The 25,671-nt window shown below is 39.8% G+C and overlaps 1 protein-coding gene across 2 annotated transcripts in view; it reads right to left on the minus strand.

The window, feature by feature from the left end:
* The window catches only part of LOC117449226 (helicase ARIP4-like), a 98,370-nt gene extending 73,238 nt beyond the window's left edge, over positions 1-25,132 (minus strand). The window contains exon 1 of one of the 2 annotated variants that reach the window (XM_034086735.1): positions 25,029-25,132. The gene's annotated coding sequence lies outside the window, so the exon portion shown is untranslated. The other variant, XM_034086736.2, reaches the window with a different exon arrangement.
* Between the last annotated feature and the right edge of the window lie 539 nt (positions 25,133-25,671).

A 25,671-nucleotide genomic window follows, 5' to 3' on the forward strand; every position in this document is an offset into this window, starting at 1 on the left:
CTTTTTAAAAATGTATGTGGTAAGTTGACAAAGTGCTTTGTTTTGAACGTTCATCAGTATTATAATCAAAAAGAGAAATATGAACGTTAGTTTTTACTGAAATGATCAAATAAAGTCAACATTTCACTGAGCTGTGTGGGGTTTGTTCAACTTTTAAAAAGATGTTTGAATGGTGATATACACAGTGATAGGTGTTAAGGACTAATGTTTATAATAAATACATTTGTATTGATTTTAAGATCTTTTCATAGTTCATACAATCATACGTATTGGGATCATTTGTATTAATGTGGACCGGAGGGAGAGGGCGACGAGCATAAGTTTCACTTTCCTTTTTTATTTCAATTCCAACTTTGGTCATGAAGAATATGTTTCTCTGTTGTCCACGTTCATAAAGCAACAGCATCAGAGCACGGTGCAGAGTCTCTAGATGAGTTTACAGTAGTCCCTCCTTTTTAAACATCCATGTTGTAGTCCGCTATAGAAAACTGTAGTTTCCATAGTTTCCCCACAGCAGCAGACGCACATTTATGACGTCCGCTGGCGCATCATAAACACGTCGGATAGTGAAAATGCAGTCGGATTCTCTAAAGTACCGCAGTCTCTTCTCCTATCCTTTTGAATGATCCTATCCACTATCCCTTAACCCCGTGACGTTTCACACAGAGGCCAAGGGATAGACGATAGGAGCTGATTTTTGGATTATCCGACCGCAACATATGGCAATACAAAAAAAAACATGGGAGCGGTGAAGTGATGAGGAGGTGTCGGCGCTTCTGGCGATTTACTGCTGGGAGTCCCAGCAGCTTCTACGCGATCTACTAAGACAGTTCTGGGATTAAAGAGTTCGGTGGGACTAAGTACTGGGGACTAAGTACTGGGAACTAAGTACGGCTAAGTACTGGGAACTAAGTACGGCAAAGTACTTGGTGTGAAAGCGGCTTAATGGTGCTCTAGGAGGAGATTCAGGTGATAAGGTGGGCGGGTGTTAACTTGGTTGCTGATTGGTGGTGGTGACTCTCTGTGCACAGGGAGACCGACTCTGTCGTCCGGTGATCTAACCGCCTTCTGGAAAAGCTTCACAAGTACGTCGGTACGCAAATGCGCTTTGTGACACAAGCGACGGTACGCATTTCAGATTGTTGCCGCGCATGCGTACCTGCATACCAGTTATGAGCACCCCTGGATATAGAGTTGCAGCGGGGGGGTTGAGACGCACAGGGTGCAGTGGAGACGCTGCGCACAGCTGATCGACAGCTGGAACAAAAACCACAAAAAAAAATTCAGATCCAATCGTCATGACTCCACACCGGAGGGATTCCCCGATCATTTATTTCAGTTTCTCATCAAGGGGCGGGGGGTATCCTGTCCCTGGCACAAACACACTGACACACTGCCTGTCCTGAGGAAGGTTATGTGTATTTTGTCATTAACTTTTTTCGCACCACTTATTTATTTTGGTGACGATCCGACCTCCATGCTGCTACTCTGGTTCATCCACCAAACAATATGATTTATCTCCACCTTCCCAAAAGAACCAAAATCTGACACGGTGTGAAATGTCTTTTTTAGCTGTTCTGTCGTCATTTCCTGCGATCTTCTTCATGCAGTCAGTCAGAATGAATATTAATACGGGGCGTTTCTTTGATTATTTATAGGCAAATATGGGCGTTACGTGAAGCCCGCAAAAGATGCGCCGCATTTTGAGTTGATTGTGATTTATAAAGGGAAAACGGCGTAGGACGTGCGTGCGCAGTGTTTTAGAAATCGGAATATCTTTGTGCGTATTTATTTGCTTTGTCCTACGTAAGCCACCTTCCCACGTGAATCCTAAGCAAAGCTTTATAAATGAGGCCCCTAAACTTTTGAAACAACATCCATAACATTCATCTGGCTGCAACTTACAAATTATTTATCCAATATATCATATTCCAATCACTTGTATACTATATAGACTCTTATTGCACTATTTTTCTTTTCGTATTTACTTGCACTATTTTTTCCGTTTTTTGTGTTGCACTGTTGGAGGAGCCTCTGACCTAAGATTTTCATCGTCATAACTACACTGTCGCTATGTACGTATGACTAATAAAAGCCTTGAACCTTGAAAATCTGATCAACTAATTTTCAAAAAAAACATCAATGTAAAAAAGTAGATTGCACTTAAGCAATAAATGTATAAACTCTTAAACTATGCTTACAATAACTTCGCCTTTACTGGTGCACTTTTTACTGTTTTAGTGAATGACCATATGTTTAAAAGCAGGTTCTGTAAGAAAAAAAGAAGCAACACTGGGAAGAAATTGTCTTGTTGAGACAGTTTTTTTTAACTTTCCCTCGAAGTAACCTGACTTGACTTATACATTGTGAAACGTTGGTCACATGACTCTCCCGCAGACATGCTGCACAGATTGTTATGAGCCTACACAAATTGAAAGTCACTTCCAACCAAGAAAACTGCTGTGTCATCACCATCAGGCCTTATGTAGTGTTAAATACCAAAGGAAGGTGAGCCAAGCTGTTGAGTTCACATCAGGCCATTAACCTGTTAAATGTCACTTGCATAACATGATATGTTTGCTGCTCTCAGCAGCACTGCGTTAATCCAGCAGGTTAGACGACCCTTTTTAACTATGCTTAGCTTTGGCACATCAACACTTGTACAATAAAATGCAACAACTTTGTGAAGGATGTCCAATGGGCATTGTAGCGCCATACATTTTTAACAAAGTTTTCATTCCAACCACTGGTGGTAGATATCCATCATCTAGTACAGCTGCAATGATTTGTAGACTCATCCATTAGTCAATCGACAAGTCTTTTGAAAGTCTTTTCATCTTTTAAGTAATTATTAATGCACAAATCCTCTCAAATATAGAGATTTCATGCTTTTCTGTGTTTTACATCACATTAAAGTGAAAATCTTTGGGTTTTGGACTGACAAAACAAGACACCACGTTGCAGTTTGAGACATTTTCACTATTTTCTGAGATTCTATAGAGCAAACTATCAATCGGGTCAGTTCCAGCACTTCATGGGAGCAAAAGTGTGACATTAAGGGACATTTATTCAAGATGATTACAACCATTTCAATTCACAATCAGGCTAATGTTAAAGGTGGGGTAGGTAATTTTGGAGAAACCAGCTCGAGTGCGCTAGAATTAGAAAATACACAGCCGGAAAAAATCTGCCACTTCCTTACAGAGCCCCTCCTCCAACACACACGAACACGCACATGACCAATGAGGGCACGAGATAAGTTTGTGCAAGAAATGGAAGGCTGACAGGCAGGTAGGCCATCCAGTTATTTTAGCCGGGCCGGCTAAAATGATTGGTCGTGCTTTAGTACTACGGCTTCCACAGATGACATTTTTTTATGGATTTGTTGTCAAAGCACTTAAGATATTCATTGCTATCGGGATGTTAAGAGCATTCCATGGAATATAACAAAAAGTGTATCTCGAGCCGGTTTCTCCAAAATTACCTCCCCCACCTTTAAGTCAGAAAAAATAGCATATTCGTATTATATTCTTATAATCCTTTAGGGTTTTTATTATACACCATTTGTCTTGGTCAGCTTTTTTCCAGGGACAGCCGTGACGTTTATTTGCATTTTGTAATTGCCTCTTGTAGCCGTCATTGTTATAGTGGAGTCGGCATTAATAGAATGGGCATTACATTGCCTACACATGCAAAAGGAATACTCACAAACAACAGGCATACTTGATGTGATGGAGAAAGGCAAAGCTGATGCAGGCAAGCAAACATTTAGTCACAAGCTTAATATCACTGTCGGATCACAAAAGAACTACAACAGAGGAAGAGCCACAACAATGTAAAGACTTTTAAATGATATATCAACAGAGAGATATCTTTATTTGTGTTAAAGCAGCTTCCACCAACTTCCAAAAACTCTCTTGAAATGTCTCACACACACAAAGAGTTGAAACCATCGACACCCTACATCACCTCACCTGGAGGACCACCAAGGACATCTCATCAGCTTGCATTGCATTGTGGGAGTGCAGCATTGCCAGCTAGGATGAGAAGCCATTTCAATTCAGTGAATATAGAGGCAGGATGCTGATGAGGGCAACATATAAAAAGACCAGAGAGAGGAATATAAATAAAGAGACGGAGGCATGATGAAGGATGACGGTGGAGATGGACATAGACAGGATGATGAGGGAGGGGGGGGGTGGGGGATAAGAGGTAAGAGGCAGGGGAGCAGTCTGATATCCTAAAACACCCCATGATCAAAAGGGGGGAGGGGGTGAGACAACCTACATTTCTCTGGTTAGAAAATAGGACAAGCCTGTAGCCTGAACCAGCAGGTGGTCATATACATGAGACCCCCCCCCACACACACAGATAATCCACTGCTGTGAATATCTCAGGGCACATGGACACTGAAGCTGCTGTAAAACACTCCGATGCCTTGTGACTATAGCATATCTGGATGTTTTCGATAAAAAATCATTTGTTTTGCAATTATAACAATCTAGCAATCTAGCTCCAGCTATTCAACATGACAATATGTTTTTGTAGTGTAACATCAGACAACAAAAATATTCAACTACAGTATATTCACAAGTCTAAAGGTTTGACTGATGAGCTATGCTTTTGATACTTGTTTCATCTTATATTGTTGTTTTAATGCAAAGCACTTTGAATTGCCTTGTGTTGAAAAGTGCTATATAAATAAACTTGCCTTGCCTTGCTTCACGATCCAAAATGGTATAATTTAACATAAAGACCACAGCTGCAATGTTTTTCTTCCAGCATCCAACTGTAAAGGGAAAACTCTTTACTTTGATATGAAATATCAGTCAGTCATGTGCCTTCAATGGGATAAAAGTTTGGTCCATTTTTTTTTTACAAAATCTACACACACAATCCACCCACCCCATAGGCCTTCTTTGTTTACTTCTGTAACATATTGACTTCACCACGTAACACTCGTGCATCTATTGGCTAGTGCTCCAACACATTGTACGTGATTTACTAAGTGGTTGGACATCTCTAAGCGGTTGACCAATCACAACAGAGTCGGCCAGGTTAACAATTAGAGCAGCACAGGCAGCACAGTACAAGTACAAATAAAGCACTTTTGAACATTAAAGCATGTAAACACGTCACAGTAGAGGCACAAAATACAAACTCATGTGAAAATCTGCACAATAGGGCCCCTTTAATGTTTTGCTGTCTTTACTTGTACTAAGCACATTAACACAACTCATCTTCTGGTACATTGTGGTGAACATAAAGACTATTTTTCTCATCGCGGGCCGTGTTTGGGATTTAAATTGCCAGCACATGTGCTCTCCTACAGCTAGGTATGTCCTTCTCAGGGTTTCATGTACAAAATACCTCACATATGCACCCACTTAATTAAAGAGAGAGAGAGGACATAAAGAGTGATACGTAAGGGAGGGGGCAGTGAGAGGACAGCTGCTTGCATAAGATCTGGCTAATAATGCCACTCTTTAGCTTGCTAGAAAAAGTTGACACACACACACACACACACACACACACACACACACACACACACACACACACACACACACACACACACACACACACACACACACACACACACACACACACACACACACACACACACACACACACACACACACACACACACACACACACACACACACACACACACACACACACACACACACACACACACACACACACACACACACACACACACACACACACACACACACACACACACACACACACACACACACACACACACACACACACACACACACACACACACACACACACACACACACACAGGAGATGGCGGAGAGAACGCGCTCCGAGGTGTGGTTAAACTATAGCCGTGTCGATGTGGACAATACTCGTTACCAAAAGTGGAATAAGTGTTTAGCATGTAAGGGCGGAAACACGAGCAATTTGTCTAAACATTTAGCAAATGTACCGGGTTCGACTGTCTTTAGATCTGTAGCCCCATCCACGAGTAACGTTTCCACGTCAGGTGTTATGTATGCTGGCAGCAACACACGGAGTTAACTACATTATACAAACATGGGTTAATGATTAGAGGAAACTGAGTTATTTATTTTGTTAAAGTTTCAGCTATTCTGTTTACAGTTCTGTCATCACATTATTTAATACGATTTGTTAAAACATTGTTGTTTCTTTTGATGTGAAATATTATGTATTTAATTTAAATAAAAAGCAATGTTAGTTTTGTTCACAATTTGTTTAGTTAGTTTACCTTATTTTTTTCTCCAAAAGAACCGATAAAAGTAATGTTAAAGGACCGGATCGATAAGACATAGACATACTTTATTGTCATTTCAACAAGACACAGAGTGTACTATTAAAACGAAATTTCGTTGTACTGGCTGCAGGAACAGGACAATATAACAACTTGCTAAAATTGTACATATACATAAATAATAGTGACGTGGTGCTGATAAAATTAAAGATAAAGTGTGCGTTTAAAATATAAAGACTTACTATAGATATAAATACAATAGACATACTATATAACACATATGTGCTCTTTACACAGTGTATGTACTCACACACACACACACACACACAGCGATGAACAGTGTGTACCAGAGCTCCATTATAAACCCTGCTGAAGCTCAATGGGGTTTATAATGGGGGAGGAGATACATAGTAATAAAGAGTTAGAAGGGGATGTGCGGTGAAGGGCCAAGAAAATAAAAAGAAATAGCGAGTCAAACGGCGCAATCTTTTCAAATCCTAAAGATACTGATTTCAGGTCAAATTAATATCAGATTTACTTCAAGTTCAAGGCTGTTTTGAAAAGAAATAAAAAGAATAACGGACTGAACGGTGGCTTGGGTTAACAATTTAATTAAAGTGGACCGACCATATCTGATACCTTTCACCTTCACATCAATAACCCCTGTCGAACCTGTCAATACTAGACATGTTTTTTTATTTAAAACCACAAACAGCTCAGTCTTCTCCTCTGATAAACAGCCTGATGATGCCCTTCACCGGTTCTCCAAGAGCAGGCTTTTTGCAAGATTTCTAACACTTGGGTTTCTTGCTCTGAAAATGTATATTGTATAACACCTTGCTTTTCTATTGGAATGGCTTAGAGACGTAGAAGATCTGCACCACATACCCTCGCTTGTGTAACATAATTACACAATACTGAAGGCTGGTGGTGGGGGGGCAGCAGGAGGTTGACCAATCAAAGGCAGGTTATTTTCACTCAAAGGCAACATCATCACACACATATACTGGTCAAAGACACACACAGTGCTTTGAGATAAAGGAATGTATTTATGATTATAATGGTGGAGGTCTTTTCAAAATCTCCTTTGCTTTAGTGACATCAAGCCAAGAACTAAATGCCAGGATGAACGATATAAAAAAAATTATACCTTGACTAACCATCAAAGTCAAGTCAGTGTGCGAAAAAGTACACGTCCCACCGTCCGGGACGTGTTATTTACAATATCGCACAAGTAGATCTTTCAATTGACTTGTCCGGCGGACAAGTGACGTTTTTCGTCCTGATTTATTGACAAATTATAGATAAATTCAGTTTACAAAAGGCAGAACTCATTCGCAAATTGTACGTGTCCGCCATTGTTCGTTTAGAAGTGTTAGTTTCGGTTCTGCTTGTCGATTCCTAAGGAAATGCATCTCGCCGCTTTCTGTACTGTTAGACGGGGGCGGGGCGGGACGTGTAGCACAGTGGCAGGTAGGGATGTCCCGATCACCTTTTTTTGCTCCCAATCCGATTCCGATCATTTGATTTTAACAATCTGCCGATACCGATTTTTCCCGATCCGATCTTTATGAAATGCATTAAGAGAAAAAAAAGGTAACAGATAACGGCTGGTCATCCAACGCGATGAATTCAGCTATCTTGGCTGTTATTGTGTTGGCCTTTTCACTGTTCTGGGGCAGTTTCTCTTTCCTTTTGAAAGTCTCTGAAAGTGTCGGTTGTTTCAGTGCCGTTACCCGAGTGGCCGCTGTGTACTCGCCGTGTTGTTGTTGGTGTTTGTTTCTCAGGTAGTGTATTAGATTGGTCGTGTTGAACGTAGCTCTGTTCTTTCCACCACGCGGAACCTCTGCCTTCCAAACATTGTATCTGGCGGTTACACTGCCTTCGCTTTCAATTTTATAATGCTTCCAAACTCCTGACATTTTCTCTGTCCCGACTCCCGAGTCACCAGCTGAACGTAGCCTCTCGTTATCTTGCTGCTACTATTAGACACTGCGCCCACTCCGTTGCCAGCTTTCAGAGAAATAAGCAACCAGGTCTGAAAACAAGCCCAAAGAAAGCAACACATACATGATGTTGTGTAATTTTAAACCAAAACTAAGTCCTCAGGATGACTTTAAGACGTGAACATGATCATTTTTGTTTTGCAACATTAAATAAAAAAAAAATATTTTATAAAAAAAAAAAAAAAAAAAAAATCCCAATCCCCGATTTTTTTCTCCCGATCCCCGATTTTTGGAAAATCACGTGATCGGCTCCGATCCCCGATCACGTGATCGGGACATCTCTAGTGGCAGGGTTGGGAAGCAAAACTCTGTTCCGTGTAGGAACAAATAACAATTGTCCGGTCCCGGGATTAATAAGAGTTGTGAGGACAGGAGGCGAGGCCGAGCCCCGCGGACTGCAGCTCTCTCTCTCTATGCTCCGTATCAGCTGATCGCTGCACGGTGCAGCTCTGCGGCTCTCTCTCTCTCTCTCTCTTTCTTTCTACACACAGCAGATCTGCTGCCCGTTTAACAGCCTCATCTTTGTCAAACTTTCTTATGTTCTTTCTCTAACATGTAATGAAGGTTATTAAGCGTTTTAGCTCCTATGTTGTTACTATTGACCGCCATTTCCTTTATGAAGTGAAGCAGCCTCCCTGTCTGTGTCCTCGCGCTGTCCTCACATCCCCGGACCCCCAGACTCGGAGGAGCACAGGGATGTCAGTATTGTTTATGAAGCAGGGTATAGAAAGTACATTATTGAAATGAAAATACTATTTATTTACTTTTACAAACAGTGAGCAGCTGGGCAGCTGCAGCATGTGTATTGCAGGACATGTGTAAGCGTGCAAGCGTCTTTGAGTTGTAGAAAAGCGCTAGGCCTTAGGCTATAAATATAATGTATTATTATTATTATTATTAGTCCTATGTGTTGGACATGTGTGGTTGGACTCTGTCTCACAGACAGGTTGCAGTGTAACATCAGAGGAGACTGGGCCAATTGTACATTCTCAAACTGCACCACTTAGAACTAACTAAACAATGCAGAGATTATTTTTATATAATTGTATTCAATAACCGTAATAAATTAAACAGTATGAAGTGATTTGTAAATAGGAATACAGATTTGACTTAATGTTTTCATAAATATATTTTTCTCCCAGTTTGTCATGGGACTTATTTTTACCCTCTCAAAGAACCGGAATCGAGAACCGAAAATAACCGGAATCGAAAAGCAGAACCGGAATCGTTCAAATCCAAACGATACCCAACCCTATGTGTGATGCAGTAAAATGTTACCGCTCACTTACGTTAGCGGTGCCGTAAAAACCGTGGGAAAATGTAAGATACGATGGCGAAGAAGAAGATTCCAGTGGCCCCAATTTTTGTCCATTCTGGACAAGTGAAAAATGTATTCGGACAAGTACATTTCCAAACTCACTTGTCCATGGACAAGTACTCTCTAAAAACTTTTTCTCACGCTGCAAGTAATTATTTGACTAATAGAATCTTTTCAGCACTAACCGGAAACATTTATTCAAACCCTTAAAAATGCTTCAACTCAGGGACAGAAATGTACAATTTCTCAATTTCTTTTCATGTTTCTGGGTCGTTTGCGAAAGTCTTAAATAACATTTAAATGAGACGCTTCAGAGTTTATCCAAGCTCAATGTCAGACTTGCGGCCTTCTGATTCTAATTTGGGCCTGAAACCGCCCACACACACGCTTTTTTTCTAATTCTGTCTTTGAACCTATAAATACCTTCAACTCGTACACAAGTGTATTCAGGATTAGCCTGCATTTAAAACGTTGGCCGAGTGGTCAGGCACAAACGACTGACCTGGATCAGTGAACCGAGGATATTTTTAAACTCAGGGCTCCACAGTAACGGTTGCCATTGGCAACCATTCAGAAAAAATGTCAACCACTTCTTGGCCTTTGGTTGCCATCAGTGGCAACCACTTTTTAACATGAAGAAATAAGGACAGAAAACAGCTAAATGTGCACCCCAAAATAGATAATGTTAATTAGTTGTTGTATTAAGAGTGATATTTAATTGTTGTTGTTACCAGTCGGAACCTGATCCTTAAGTTGCACGTGCATTGGTGTGATTACGGAGCCAGAAATCGATGCACGTTTACTCGCGTGGGCAGTGTGCCATGTGTTTGTTTTTACAAAAAATGGCGAAGCAAATTAAGTTGTTTGACTCCGGGGTAAAAAGTTCAGCCAAACCGTCAACATCTCAAACGAATGTTCAAAGTTATTCAACTGATAAAGCGCAAGATGAACCCGAACGAAAGCAAAGAGGAAATGTGTAAAGACTTGGGAGGCGAAATATATATGTACATTCTGCTCCGTTGTGCATTCACTTCCGGTAAAAGTTCCTTCAAAATAAGAGTCCCGATCTTATTACTACCAAAATAAAAGTGCTAAACGAAACTTTACCATAGGAAAAATATTGGCATACAAATATAAATCACTTCTATAAAAAGGTAACCCATTTTAAATATAGTTAGACATATCAAAGGTAATTTACAGCATTAATAATTAATATCTAATTCTTAACTGTGAATGGTTTTCATTTATTTAACATTATAAATGTATTAGTCTGGCCAATGACAGAACCACAATCAAGACTTCAATGCTAAAGGGCCAGTGGATCTATGGTGGGGATCAGCACAAAGGTCAAGAAAACCCCCATTTGAAAGGGAGACAACGGATGACCAAGAAACTAGTGATCTGTGAAGAACAGAACAACAGATGCACTACTGGTGTTTTGTATACCAGCAATTGAGGGTGGACAAGTTTACTACCACTTCAAATAAGTGTGTTAATTACTTATTGTAAAGCATTTGAACATTCCTTTGTGTCACATTTTCATTATTAAGTTGATGTATAACCGTATAGTATCTTAATTATTTAAAATATAAGGTGACTAAAAATGGCAACCGTATTTTCAGTTTTGACAACCGAAAGCTGATGTCTGGTTGCCAGCCTGGCAACCACTTTTAAAAGTTAGCGTTGAGCCCTGAACCCTTGGGTCAATCTCACCTGGGTGTCATTTCTAATCCCTGCCCACCTGCAGCCCATGAGCACAGTTAAACAAAATAGGAAGAAAACAAGAAAACCCTCACCTATGAATGATCACATCGCTTGTTGTGGGGTTTTTAGAAGCCAGACGGTGAAAACATCGATTTAGTTCTTCTAAATTCTTATTGACAATTAAATTAAAACAATGTTATTTTCTTTCTGATGTCGGCATAGCTTCAAATAAAGACAGAAGCAGGAGCTCACACACTTTATCATTGTCTCCTGGATTCATGCAGAACTAGTAGGTGTTGAGAGACGTGGGATCACTGCACCAAGATGATCTCTAATTGGATGCTGCTGGCTGTAGTCCAGCCAATCAGTGAGGGCTTAGAGGGTTCATTGGGTTTGTTAAGGGTTTACATAGGGACAGGGGAGGGGGAGGATCTCCTCTGCTTAACCTATAGAATCCATAGTAGGATGGGCTTATTCTGGCAGCAGTCAAAACATAACTGCTGAGAAAAAAGCATGTTATACGTATCAGAATAAAGAGAAGACTATGAATAATTAAGTTCAAAAGCAGATATACAATTAATTAAAGTAAAATGTTGGCACCGTTCTGTGGTTGATGTAATATGTAAGCTTGTGATTGGATACAAAAATCTTTATAAAAGCTAAACAGATCAATTATATGCTGTATTCTGTTCACTGGCTATCATTCTCTACAGGAATCCATTTCCTTCCACTAAATGTTTGTTTATCAAAAAAAAATCCAATCTCAGATTTTCCCATCCCTCTCTGCCAACATCCATCTCCTCCCTCAGGTCTATCAGACACATCTTTAGGGGTATGTGATCCAACAGGGAAAACAAGTGTGTAAGACAGATCCTTTATCAAACAGAGTAGAAAACAAAGGTATTGATTGATAACATTGTTTTGATGAACTGCAGGGAAGTTAAAGGTGTTCTTTCACAGCTGAGCTAAAATGATCATAAGCCAAAACAGTCATTTAATTAGTCATTTAAATGTGTCTTATTATCCCTCGCTACAAACTCTTTACAGACTTTTGCAATGATTAGTCAATTTGTGTATCAACATACAAACTTAAAGATGTCAAGTATACTAGACACAGAGTTCATAAAGAATTTCAAAATGTAAGGCAATGCAGCTTTTGTCTGAATTATATAATACAGAACTTGAACAGATGGATAATACAAAATTATCAATACACTTAATCATTTTCAACCACAAACATTACATTTAACTATGATATAGGAAAAAGTCTTGACTTCATTTGACAATGCAAAACTATTAGCTATCATCACTGAAATTGTGTTTGGTGTATCTGCGCTGACCCCGCGTGACTTCTGAGATGAATCATTAATGGGATCATAACAAAGTCTGCTGAGTTAGAGAACTACGAGTGAGCGGTTATCTGAGGAACTGGAGTGGGAAGAGAAAAATCTTTTGGGGCCATCGCTCCGCTAATACCTTAATGTGGCAGCACACGCAGACGCCACAGCTGTGTGTCTGGACGGTGGCATTTAAGCTGTCTGTGGTAATTATTACAGATGGAAAGTGCAGAGCTGTGGTGCAGCAGCTGCACCCGAGGAACGTCTGGGAACAGACCGTAGCTCAGATTTGTTACAGCTCAGAACAAATGAATGAGTTCACAATTGGCTGCCATTACATCATCAACGTGGAAAAAGTCATGTCAGTTTCCATGTAAAGCAACAACTACACAAACAGGCCTGTGACGCCTGTCTCTCTGAGGCTATGGAACGACCCTTAAAAACACATGCTGATATTTAAAGTAAACTGAGACAACTCTGACGCAGACTTTACTGACTGACAAATGCACACACACACACGAAGAGGGGGGGGGCTGATCAACAAATTAAAACATCAACACTAACAACGACTGTTCCACACACACATATACACACAGTTATGTAACCTTCACACAGACAGAGCTGCTCTATAGTTACACATGCTCCCAAGGAAGGACTAACGCAAAACACACACAAATGTCCTTCTGTACTTAAGAGGACCTTCTCCGACTTTATGCAGTACCTTGCAACTAATAACTTTAAAACGACATGCCTCACCTAGGGCTGCTCAATTCAATCGTATTTTAATCGCAATTACGATGTTGGCTTGCAACGATTATGAAAACAACATAATCGAAATAAAACGATTATTATTATTATTTATTTTTGTATTGGTTTTTCAGTTGAATTATCCTTAAAGTTCAGGGTAATCAACTGTTAAAAACATACTGTTCAATATTTTTTTTCAATAAATGGATGTTTTCAAAGTAAATGGATAATCGTTTTTAATAAATCGTGATATACATTTTTGGCCCAAATAATCGAGATTATGATTTTCGCCATAATCGAGCAGCCCTAGCCTCACCCAAACCTCACCTTATTCTGAGTTGAAAATAAATTGGTTAATTACTTAATTTGTCTAATTTCTGGTTCCAGGATCTCACTCGTTTGAATCTGCTGCTTTTGTCATATGAGAGAATAGCAACTCTAAAGGTTTTGCACTGTTGACATTTAAAGAAATTATACAGGCTTAGGGCTCATTTTATTCATTTTTAATGAGAAACCTGGAAAATAATTAACACACAAATAGAAAATGATAATTAGTTTGATTCAAACCTCAATAAAGTAGTTGACGCAATTTGAATTGTCACATCTGGCTGTCTTTGTGTCCATAGCAACTCTCATGGGTTGCATCGACAGCCATATGCAGTACCAAACTGAAGAAATGAGACATGATTGTCAGATCATTAAAACTGATGGACACAATATGAACCTTAAGTACATTATTCGATGTGACTTCTGGGTTTTTATGTAAAGGAATGTTGAGAGTGTCATTAAGGGTATATTTAGACTAATAAAACATACAGTATCCCATGTTTCACCTTTATCAGCCTTCACAAAGATATTAAGACAAGAGCAAGACCCAGAGAAAGACACAGTCCCTCTTTTCAGAGATATCTAGCACTACAAATCTAATAAATCAAAACAGGCTTGCAGCCATCAATAAAAGCCTCTACGCTCTGAGAAGAAATTATGAACATGCACATCTCGAGAAAGACATTAAAGCATTACAAGTTTAGATATTCCTCGCAGCATGAGGCCTGGAAGGAAGAGAACCCAGAAGTATGGGGGACTTTGAATAACACTAACCAATTCTTCGTTTAGAGCAAAAAAGGCCACCGTAAGCATTCATTTATTATATAACAACTACCAGCTTCTTCAACTAACAAGAACAAATAAAAACAGCTGCGTTGATGCTGAAAACCAGCGGAGGCCTTCTTCATTTTGGGTAATCTTAAATTGAGGAATCGATAAAAAATCAGACTAATAGGCTATTCACCTGCACAATATAATGTAGTTAAGTAAATCCTCTAAATAGTGCTGATTCCATTTTCATTTCCAGAGGTGTAATAAACAGAGCAAATGTCAGAGTTAAGACAGTTAGTCAGGAACATGAATTCAGTCTGTGACCTTTCCTGTTGTAAGGCTGTTCCTCCGGTAACTAAGCCTCCCTGCTGCTGTGGTGGCTTACATCGCTTTATCCAACGTTACTTTCATTGATTTACGTTTAATATTCTGCAGACATGGAGGAAAGCCTAGAGAGACATAACCTTTACATAGGGATATAAAATGACATGTATAAAAGGTTTAATGCCAGACAGCGGCTACTTGCTTTATCAATTAATTCATCTTTTGTAGTTTCACACAACATGTTTGAGGAAATGTATTTTCTCCTGGGTTATTTCTAGGGATGCACGATATTGGTTTTTTGAAACCGATACCTTCCTGCTTCTCAAGACCGATACCGATAACCGATAATAAAAAAAGATTTACGCCACTAATTATTTTAACGCGATTAACGCATGTGTATTTTTTTACCTTGGCCGCCCCGTAGTTTCAGAGCGCATCGAGTTTAAAATACCATCTACAAGCTGATGCTGCTGACAGCCCCGCTCCTGCCGCCCGCTTGTGGCAGACCACACTTCCACGCTCACCGGCAGGCACCGACTGGCCATCGGGAGGACCGGGAGGGTGTGTGTATGTGTGGCCCGAGCGAGCGAGAGAGAGACCTTACGTGCATTACCGTACCGCAGTGTGAACGCGGCTATTGTTGTTGTTAGCATCTGGTGCTAGCTAGCTGCGCTAACGGATATAAGGAGCTGTTTAAATGAAAACAGAGGAGCGACATTTCGCCACAACTGCGCCGAGCACTTGACTTTATGCAGGAAGCAGACAGCGGGACATTGTACGAAAAGTCAGCACGGATAGTGTGCGCAACATGATTGCAGCGTCCAGGCAGCTCCGGTTCGAGCATATGCCTTGAGTTGCACATAGCTCCGACACTCCGACACACACACACACACACACACACACACACACACACACACACACACACACACACACACACACACACACACACACACACACACACACACACACACACACACACACACACACACACACACACACACACACACACACACACACACACACACACACACACACACACACACACACCACACACACACACACACACACACACACACACACACACACACACACACACACACACACACACACACACACACACACACACACACACACACACACACACACACACACACACACACACACACACACACACACACACACACACACACACACACACACACACACACACACACACACACACACACACACACACACACACACACACACACACACACACTTTTTTAATAACCATTTTTCCTCCTGGTCTCTCGCGCCCCCAAATACATATTTATTTTATCCCAAACCAATAATGTTTACTAGACCTTTCCACATAGCTTTGTTAAAAAAAATCTAAGTTAGCATTGCGTTTAAAAGTGTTATCATAATCTGTAATGCTCCGTTGAAAGAAATGAAACGACCATCATCTCCCATGAAACATAATTAGAAACACAGTTTTGTTGTATGGCAACATGATTTATGGGTCATTCCTAGCATTCAGTGCCATTTAGGTCCCCAACACATTATATCATATATTTTGCATGTAAAAGGTCAAATGCTTATTTTTAAAAGCTTGGTTTTACATGTTTATTCCCCTCTACTATAAAACATCAATGTTATTTTTCCAGAATATTCAAAATGCTAAATAACTACTCTGATTTTAGCACAAGTAGGCCAAATTGCTGTGTCCCAAATCATGTTTGCTCAACTTCTCTAACAGATATAAACAAAGAAATTAAACAAATACAAACAAATTCTACATTTGTGTCACTGTTGTGTAACAACTTTTATTAATATTCCTCACCAAAAAAAAAAAAAAAAGGTAATTCATTTTTATTGATTAAAGTTTTTTAAAAAGTGTGTGTCCCCTGTTTTAATGTCCCCCCTGTTACTCTGATTTGAATCCCTCTGGACACGCCCCTTTACTATTTGTATGACTCAAGAAGAAGGATACATTTTGAGCGGGAAAATCATCTTCAAGAAGCAGAGTAAGTATGCACTCTTCCTTCAACAATTTTTTTATGTTTTTTACTAACTTAACTGTTGCGGTAAAGCATAATATGTCCACCCTGTTATGCTCATTTTTTGTGGAAACTGATCAAAATGTTTACATTTAGAAAAAAATGTGAATATAGCTATCAAATATCTTTCTCTGTTGTCACAAGTGCTAGCTTGATCATCATCAGACATGTAGCAATAGCCAAGTTTAGCATAAAATGTCCACCCTGTTACTATTTTTCACAGTAACAGGGTGGACATACAGTAAGGGGTTGTTAAAAGGCTAGATGATTAACTATTTCCAGCATGTGCCGTTATGTATTGTTTGTTTAATATGCATATATGTTATATATAGTCTTATATGATATCTAATGGTATGAATGTATTTATCAGGAAATGGCAGCGTTGTCTAATGCAGAAAAGCAGCGACGCTACAGGGCACGAAGGGATTCAGACAATGAAAGAAGGCAGCAGTACCTGGATAGAGAGAAGGCAAAGTGGAAGAAAGACAGAGAAGAAGGGGAAAAAAAGAAAGTGTCAGACCTCAGTGAAAGAGAAAGGAGAGAACAGAGAAAGAAGTGGCAAGAAAAGAAGAAAAAGCTTAGGGATAAAGCAAGAGCCAGCGTAATGACCACTCTACCTCGAAGTCGAGACAATGCAGCACAACAAGGGACCTCAAGGTTAGAATAAAGTTATGGGTTAAATGCTTTGCAGATTGTGTGTATCTGGATTTGAATTATCTTACATGATAAAGCAAACCATTTTGTGTTTCAGTGATTGTAAATTGTGACAATAAACTTTTTGAAATAAAATAAAAAACCTTCCTGTGTTATAGGCAATACGTTGTTGGACGGAGCAATGTCAGAAGGGGGAGAAGGAGGCTCCAGAACCAGATTGAAAAACTAGAGGCCACATTGAAGAGAGAAATTAGAAAAAAATTACAAATACAAAAAGAGAGACCAGCGTTTGGCTGGGGAGAACAAATCCCCTCGGTCTAAGGTGAATTACCTGCTTCGCAATCAAATAGTTAAGGACACAATTAGAAAAAGATTGTTATTGCAGGAAGCCATAATTGAGAAATAAATACAAAAACACCCGGAAGGAACGAGAGAAACAAATAATTGCTAAAACAACAATAGGAAAGATTATAAAGAAATACAGGCTGCAGAGGGATGCACAGAAAATTCTTGGCTTTTCAAAAAAGCGAGATCAAAGACCAGATGGAGCGCTGTTGACATTTGAAAGAAAAGTGAGCAACAGATTACCTGCTGAATGCAAAGCAAAAGTAAAAGCTTTCTATTTGAGAGATGACGTCAGCCGGATGACAACGGGACGAAAACAAACTGTCACACAAAAGAAGACGAAAAATCAAAAACGTTTGCTAACTGACACGATGAAAAATCTGCACCAGAAATTCCTTTCTGAGCATCAACATCGGGTCTCTTACTCGTGTTTCTGCACCGTGAGACCATTTTGGGTTGTGGTGCCAACAGAAGCTGATCGAGAAACCTGTCAGTGTAAAACTCATGAGAACTTACATTTCATGGCCAACACTCTAAACAGCCAAGGCATGTCAGCTACAAAAAATATTGAGGAAATGGTAGATGCAACCATGTGCAATCCAAAATCCAAACTCTGTGCATACGGCGAGTGTAAACACTGTGTTTACACAACACATAAAATGCTGAGAGCTCCTGAAAACATAGAGGTAGGTATTACCCAGTGGTCTTTGGAAGCCAACATCCATAATGGAGAGGAGCCAGGGAAAAGGTCAACAATCACTGTTAAGAAAAATGTGATGACAACAGAGGATGGACTTGCATGTGACTTTCATGACCGACTGTTCAGATTTAGAAGGCACATATTTAACATTCGGTGGCAGTGTGGAGCCTATAGACAACTAAGGGAAAACTTGAGGAGCAATGAATGTCTAATTCATGTAGATTTCAGTGAGAATTACTCCTGTAAGTACTCTAAGGAAATTCAATCTGTCCATTTTGGAGGTTCCCACCTGCAAGCAACCCTGCACACTGGAGTGCTTTACACAGCAGCTGAACTGTCTCCAGTGACTTTCACCACCATTTCACCTTCCAGACGCCACGATCCCCCAGCCATCTGGGCCCATCTTGACCCTGTTTTGGACATGGTGAGGGAGAGACACCCTGATATCAATCACCTGCATGTTTTCAGTGACGGCCCAGCAACTCAGTACAAACAGAAGGGTAACTTTTACCTACTATCTCAAGAGCCGTTCAAAAAAGGCTTTCAAGCCGTCAGCTGGAACTTTTTTGAGGCCAGCCATGGAAAGGGTGCTCCAGATGGTGTTGGGGGTACCCTTAAAAGATCTGCTGACAGAATTGTGAAACATGGAGAAGATATCCCCAATGCGGAAACCATGTTCCACCAGTTAAAAAAGTCAGGCACTTCAGTGGAGCTTTTTCTCGTGGGAGAAGAAGAAGTTGAGAAAAAAGGGCAGGAAATGTTGGATGGGCCCCAGCTTGTGCCTGTGAAAGGAACTATGAAAATACACCAAGTAATTTGCCTCTCTCCAGGGATTATCAAATACAGGGACATAACCTGTCTTTGCCAGGCTGACAAGGGCAAACTGGACTGTCCGTGCTATGGGCTAAAGGAGGTGAGCTTGGTAGAAGAGCCGATTCAAGAATGCACCAGAGAACCAACCCGGCCTAAGGTCCTCACTAAAGAAGAAATTGGGCAGTGGTGCATCATTAGGTATGATGGTGAACCCTTCCCAGGAATCATCCTGGAGGTGGAAGAAGACCTGAAGATAAAGTGTATGCATAGGAATGGCATTAACAAATTGTACTGGCCCAGTCCACGAGAAGACGTAAGTTGGTACAGAGATGACCAGATTGTATGCCTCATTACAGAGCCGCAACCAATCAATAAGAGGTCTGTCCAGCTGGAAAAGTCTGTTTGGAGTTTCTTAGAGAAGCACCTGGGTTGCTGGCTAATGGAATAGATTGTTGATGTATAGATGGAGAATGTTGGTACTACATATGTATTAACTGTTGAATATGTTCATGAATATTGTATTGGGTGGACTTTTATGGTTGAAGTTTGGAGTATGTGTGTATTTGTCAGGGCCTGGGGGATGCGGGGCAGGTGGGCTGTTATCGTTAATTATAATAATTCTTGTTAGTAATCTTGGTAAAATGAAATGTAATTAAATAATATAACATTTTTAACACCATTAATTAAATGTCATGTTTACAGATGTATGTTCTTAATTGAATATTTTTATATCTATTAACTGTTGAATATGCTCATGAATATTGTATTGGGTGGACTTTTATGGTTGAAGTTTGGAGTATACGTATTTGTCAGGGCCTGGGGGATGCGGGGCGGGTGGGCTTTTATTGTTAATTATAATAATTCTTGTTAGTAATCTTGGTAAAATGAAATGTAATTAAATAATATATAATATAACATTTTAACAAAATTAATTAAATGTAATGTTTAAGGATTTATGTTCTTAATTAAATATGTTATTGTATTCACTGATGTGAAGTCCCCCCTGTTACATCCTGTTTCTCTTGTGTCCACCCTGTTACCTGTGTTTCTTTTTATAATAATTAAATGAAATTAACAAATATGACCCATGTCTTTGTAGTCCTTTGCAGGGAATGATTTGACAAAATTAATTTACTAAAACATGCGGCCACATTCCAATTAAATTATGTTTTATTCTAAAACAAATGGGTTGAACTTACATTGTGCCTCAAAATACAACAAGTATTTTTCTAAATAATGCTTTTTTTTTTTTAAATGTTTTGTTAAATTATTTTTGAGAGGTTAAGTAAGGAACATTTCAGCTGTTAGATAATTAACATTTATAATGATTGTGTAGTCAAAACACTTTAATAGACATGAGAATGTCTGTAACAGGGTGGACGTTTTGCCTCGTTTGCATCCGATTATTAGGTCACAATTATTTAAACATAATATCCTGAGCTTGACCAAAACATTTTTCTTATACTTTAACAAGCCATCATTCAGATAAAATTTTAAAAAACATGGAAAATTATGTTTTTTTATTTTTGATTAACCTAACTGAAATGACACCGAATGCTAGGAATGACTCTTATAGGACATAGAGTTACATAGTTTCATGACTTTGACAAAAAAATCAGCAAGACCGGGATTCCATCTTTTCCAAAAAACTTCTCGCCACTCCTGAGGAGAGAGGTGAACTAGAAATAGCAGACTATGTACCTACACATTCCTCCCCCATTAAAGATTGAAAAGTTATAGTAAGTGAACACGTAGAAGTATTAGTAGGTCAGACACAGCAGTCCATCCTCTCCCTACATGTTGTTTTAGGAATGACTAAAACATGAGGAGCAGTGGAGGTCTGAGAGTCTCTGCCCTATATTCCCCTCTCCCTTTCTGCTTCAGAGAATTCAACTCTCAGGCCATACGGAGGGAAACACTTTAAATAAATCTCGACTTTAATCCACATTCCCCGCTGTGATGTTTCAGTTCTCTGAATATTAGCAGTGGAGGTCAGTCAGACCGCTCCACCCAGCTTCACTCGCCCTCTGACAGTTTTACAAGGAGAGGAGGTCAGCCGATAGGGGGCTGCCGCCCCTCCCACACTGTGTCATGGTGTAAGGTCAGGGAGACCCACACTGCCTCCCTTCTTGTCCTCATTTACAGTATGGCTTATAGAAAATTGTAGGTATTGGTTTCTATTTAATAGGGAATCACATGTATCGGTTTTTTGCAAGAGACAACATTTTGTGCATTTATATCCTTGAATTTTCTTCCTATATAACAATAAAGGTCTACGCTGTCTTAGTGTACAGGAATTTGTTCAATAATCCATTTTTCTAATTTCAAGATGCAGCTTACCCAGGGTGAGCCCTGGTTTGTTTCAAATCTCTCTAATTCCAAACAAGACTTTGCATTTCCAACGCAGGGCTGATCAGGGTTCTTTACATCTCTGCTCATTGCAACATTTTTCAAATTCCTTTTTTCGAAAAGGATTTTGGTTTGCAAAATTGCACTAAACCAAAAATCGAAATATGACAGAATTAGAAGTGAATTATTAAAACCATTTTGTATGTCCTATGTTCCATCAATATTCATGCTCTTTTTTCTTGATTGTAACTTATATTGAAAATACCATTGCATTTTTCCCGATAGGAGTGGTGCCGTTTCGCATCACTTGTTCAAATCATTTCCTTACATAATTGTGCTGATTAACCAAAGACAATGAATTCTCTTCATCTCCCACTTACAGAACTAACTTTTATTTGCTAAAATGTGAAATATCTCTTTACTTACAAGTAGTTGTAACTTTTGTCTATCACACTGCAGGTCTGATTGATATTTCCAACCATGCCGTCAAGCTTTGCACACTCCCCCACTATCATATCTACCACTATTCATCATCATTTCATTTCAAGTTTGTATTTTGTTGGTCGAACGCACTTATTGTAAGTCGCTTTGGATAAAAGCGTCAGCTAAATGCAATGTAATGTAATATACAACCACATTAAATAAAGTCAGACATTAATGTGCATAACCGTCAATGAGATCAGCGGTAGCCTCCATCACTCCTGTCTGTTGTGAGCTCTCTGTTCCTGCACTCTGCCTCCTGCTGAGCTGGGTAGCAGGAACAGACTGAGGCAGTGATGACAGGGTGAAAAGGAGAGGGCCACAGTAGATCATCCTTTTCAAATGAAACAGAAAATGGTCTAAAACAGGACCAAAACCAAACACCTTGACTGTTGTTCAAGCATGCAACAAATCGAGAACATTATAATTTTCTTTGACATTCTTATCTAAATACTAGCTTTAGCATGCCAAGAGTGCAACTCATCCATTCCAGACACTCTGATGTAAGCAAAAATGTACTGTGACCTTCACACATATCACCACCATGAGTCCAGGTATATAACAAAATACTGGAACTTCAGGTTACAGACTAACCTTCACTAAAGAAAGCACACAAACAAGCTAACCTTTCCCAATGACGACAGTAAACACACTTTATGCAACCTCTTTTTCACTCCGTTCGTTCTGAAGTTGCCTGAAGGAATAACCCAACGTTTTGAACAGAAGAGACAGAAAGCGAGACGGTTTCATCAGCTAAGGTTGCATCTGGCTGAAGTGATTCACTGGATACCTGATCCAAGGTCAGACTAAAAGAAAGTCCCAGGATCAACACTGACAGCGGAGGCAGACAGAAAAGCCGGAGAATCAGACCATTAGAACATAATCTTCCTGCCACGGGTCGATCACCGTGATACAGTATGTGACTTGGAACCAAAATGCCTGTCAGGGTTACAAAACTCCCGCAGATTTAAAAGACAACAGTGAAAGCTGCAGTGTGATACATCTTTGCCAAATCAAAGCCATTGTTTCAAGTAAAAACACACCAATGTACTTTTAGGGGATCAAAGAACTCAACCAAAGCTTAAACTCAACAACTAACTAAATGTTTTGTCTTTTAAAATCAAACAAGGCTTTCTATCAGAAGCTGCCATTTTACATGTATATTCAACAGCTATACAGACAGAAAGTCAACATAAGGCGCTTTCACTCCAAGTACTTTGCTGTACTTAGTTCCCAGTACTTAGTTAATCAGAACTCTTTAGTTCATCAGAACTAAAGAGCAGATCGCGTTCACACCGGAATAAGTCCCTGAGGGAGGATTAGGCAAATGAAGCCGCTGACATCGCTGACCTGACATCACTTCTTCTTCTTCTTCTTCTTCTTCTTCTTCTTCTTCTTCTTCTTCTTCTTCTTCACTAGCAGGCTGGAAACAACTTTCATTTCCAGCCAATCAGAAATGGGAACCTTTTTCTACCATGAAAGTACCTGCTCTCTAGCAGGGACTGAAAAGGTTCTCATGAACTAAGTTCTAGTTCCGGATTTTTTTGGTGTGAAAGCACATTTTCGGAAATATATCGGAACTATACTGGGAAAAGTACTCCGGTGTGAAAGCGCCTATTGAATACCCACTGAAACACCAATTGACCAGAATGCCCTGCAACTAGAAGCCATATTTGCACGACTCAAGTTACAAGTTAGGTCCAAATTTAGTATGTAGACCTAGTTGCAATGTAAGTACTCAGAGCAAGCTACCCAACTACATTGCTAAGTGGAAGTAATGGGATGTTTAGGCTAGCAGGCTAACTGTTTCCAGCATGAGTTTACACTGACAAAAGATTAAGTTAACAGCATTTCCCTCCATTGTTCTGTATGTTTGATGAAGATGGAAAAAGTCAAAGCTCCAGAAGACGTCATCCGCAAAATAACATTAACAACTAGAAGACATGTGGGGTATTGATTAAAGGGCATGACTCTCTCAACTTCATGTCTGTATAGCACAGTATTTCAGGCTCATTGAAAGCTAGTTCATCCAGAAAGTGGTAAATCAGCTGATCACACACACACACCTGAGCTCCTACTTGATACACATCTCTGTTGGCTGTTTAGATAACCTGTCTAAAGTTGTGGTGGTGACATTCCAATCCTTTCAGTCTGAGTACACAGAAAACATATTTAACTAACAGCACTTTAAGTCATTGACCATTTTATGTCCTACTATTACTTGGCTCAAATCTTTGCAAATACAACCAATTCTACCAATAAGGATGAGTATTACCTCAAATACAACGTGCTATTGAGCAGGGAGCCACCCTTTAGGCTCACCGTCTGATCGTTAACCTTTGAACTGCAACCCAATGGGCTTTAAAAGACTTCCAGAGCTTATTCAGGGGTTCAACTAAAAATAACTAACTAATTTGAGTGATGATGGGAATGTATATTTAAAGCCTCAGTTTACATAACTCTTTATATAAGCCAGACCCCTTTTTTAGTTTGCCCTCATAGCCTAGCAGACTGTTAGGTAACACATTAGGCTCTCGTTGCAGTTAGGGGGCAATACTAACCCCGCAGAGGTGTCTGTCAGCCCGGCGGTGTGGTCTCCGTGAGCCCCGCTGCGTTTATGTAGACCCCAGCAGGGTTAGGAAAGAAAACAGGCGAAAAAGAAAGCAGCGTGCTCGCATCTTTCATAACACGGAAGCAGAATGTATAAGCAATGCAGTCAGGAAGAAGCGGAGGGGCACAAGTGCAGCGTGCTCCTCTATTGTCTGCGGCTGAATTAACGCCCCGGCAAAATGGAAAGAGAAAAAACCGAAAGAAAACACTTTCAAGCGGACATTAAAACCCGGTGTGGGGCTCACCTTCCGTGTCTGCGCAGAGTTCCTCCGAGAGAAAAAGCTAATATTTGTGAAGTGGTAATGAGATGCAAGCCAGGCCCGGTCGCTTCCACTCATTCATCAGTTTCTTGCTAAAAGAGGAGGGTCGGTGCTGATGGTCCCTGCACGCGCTCTGCACAAAAAGCCATTACGAAAGTTCCGGAAGTGCACGAGCATCCTAACTGTTGGGGGTTACAAAACCTGCTTACATAACAACAGTGCATTGCAACTCGGGAAATTAGGTTTATTATTAAGATATTGTTTAGTATCCTACCACATTTGTATTATTATACATATTTGGGCTATTTAAAATAAAAAAAATTACGGATTTTTCAATGTTATGTGCATAATTAGCCTAATTTCCTAATTGTGTTGTTGTCATTGACTCATTCAACCTTTGCTTAGGGGGAAGTTGGGTGAAGTTATGCTGGAGAGTATATCATTCACCAATCTCTGAGAATAAAAACAACAAATATACCAGGATAGTGAGACTGATGTCAAACAAGGACAGTGTGATCCACGTCCTGAGCAGCAGTCTAACAATAATATGTGAATTACATTAAAAACACAGCTTTGTATCTAGAGTGTACTCAAATCTTTAACATGAACTGACGTAAAAAAACACCTG

The sequence above is a fragment of the Pseudochaenichthys georgianus genome, chromosome 7 (assembly GCF_902827115.2).
Source record: "Pseudochaenichthys georgianus chromosome 7, fPseGeo1.2, whole genome shotgun sequence".
In the NCBI taxonomy this organism is placed as follows: domain Eukaryota; kingdom Metazoa; phylum Chordata; class Actinopteri; order Perciformes; family Channichthyidae; genus Pseudochaenichthys; species Pseudochaenichthys georgianus.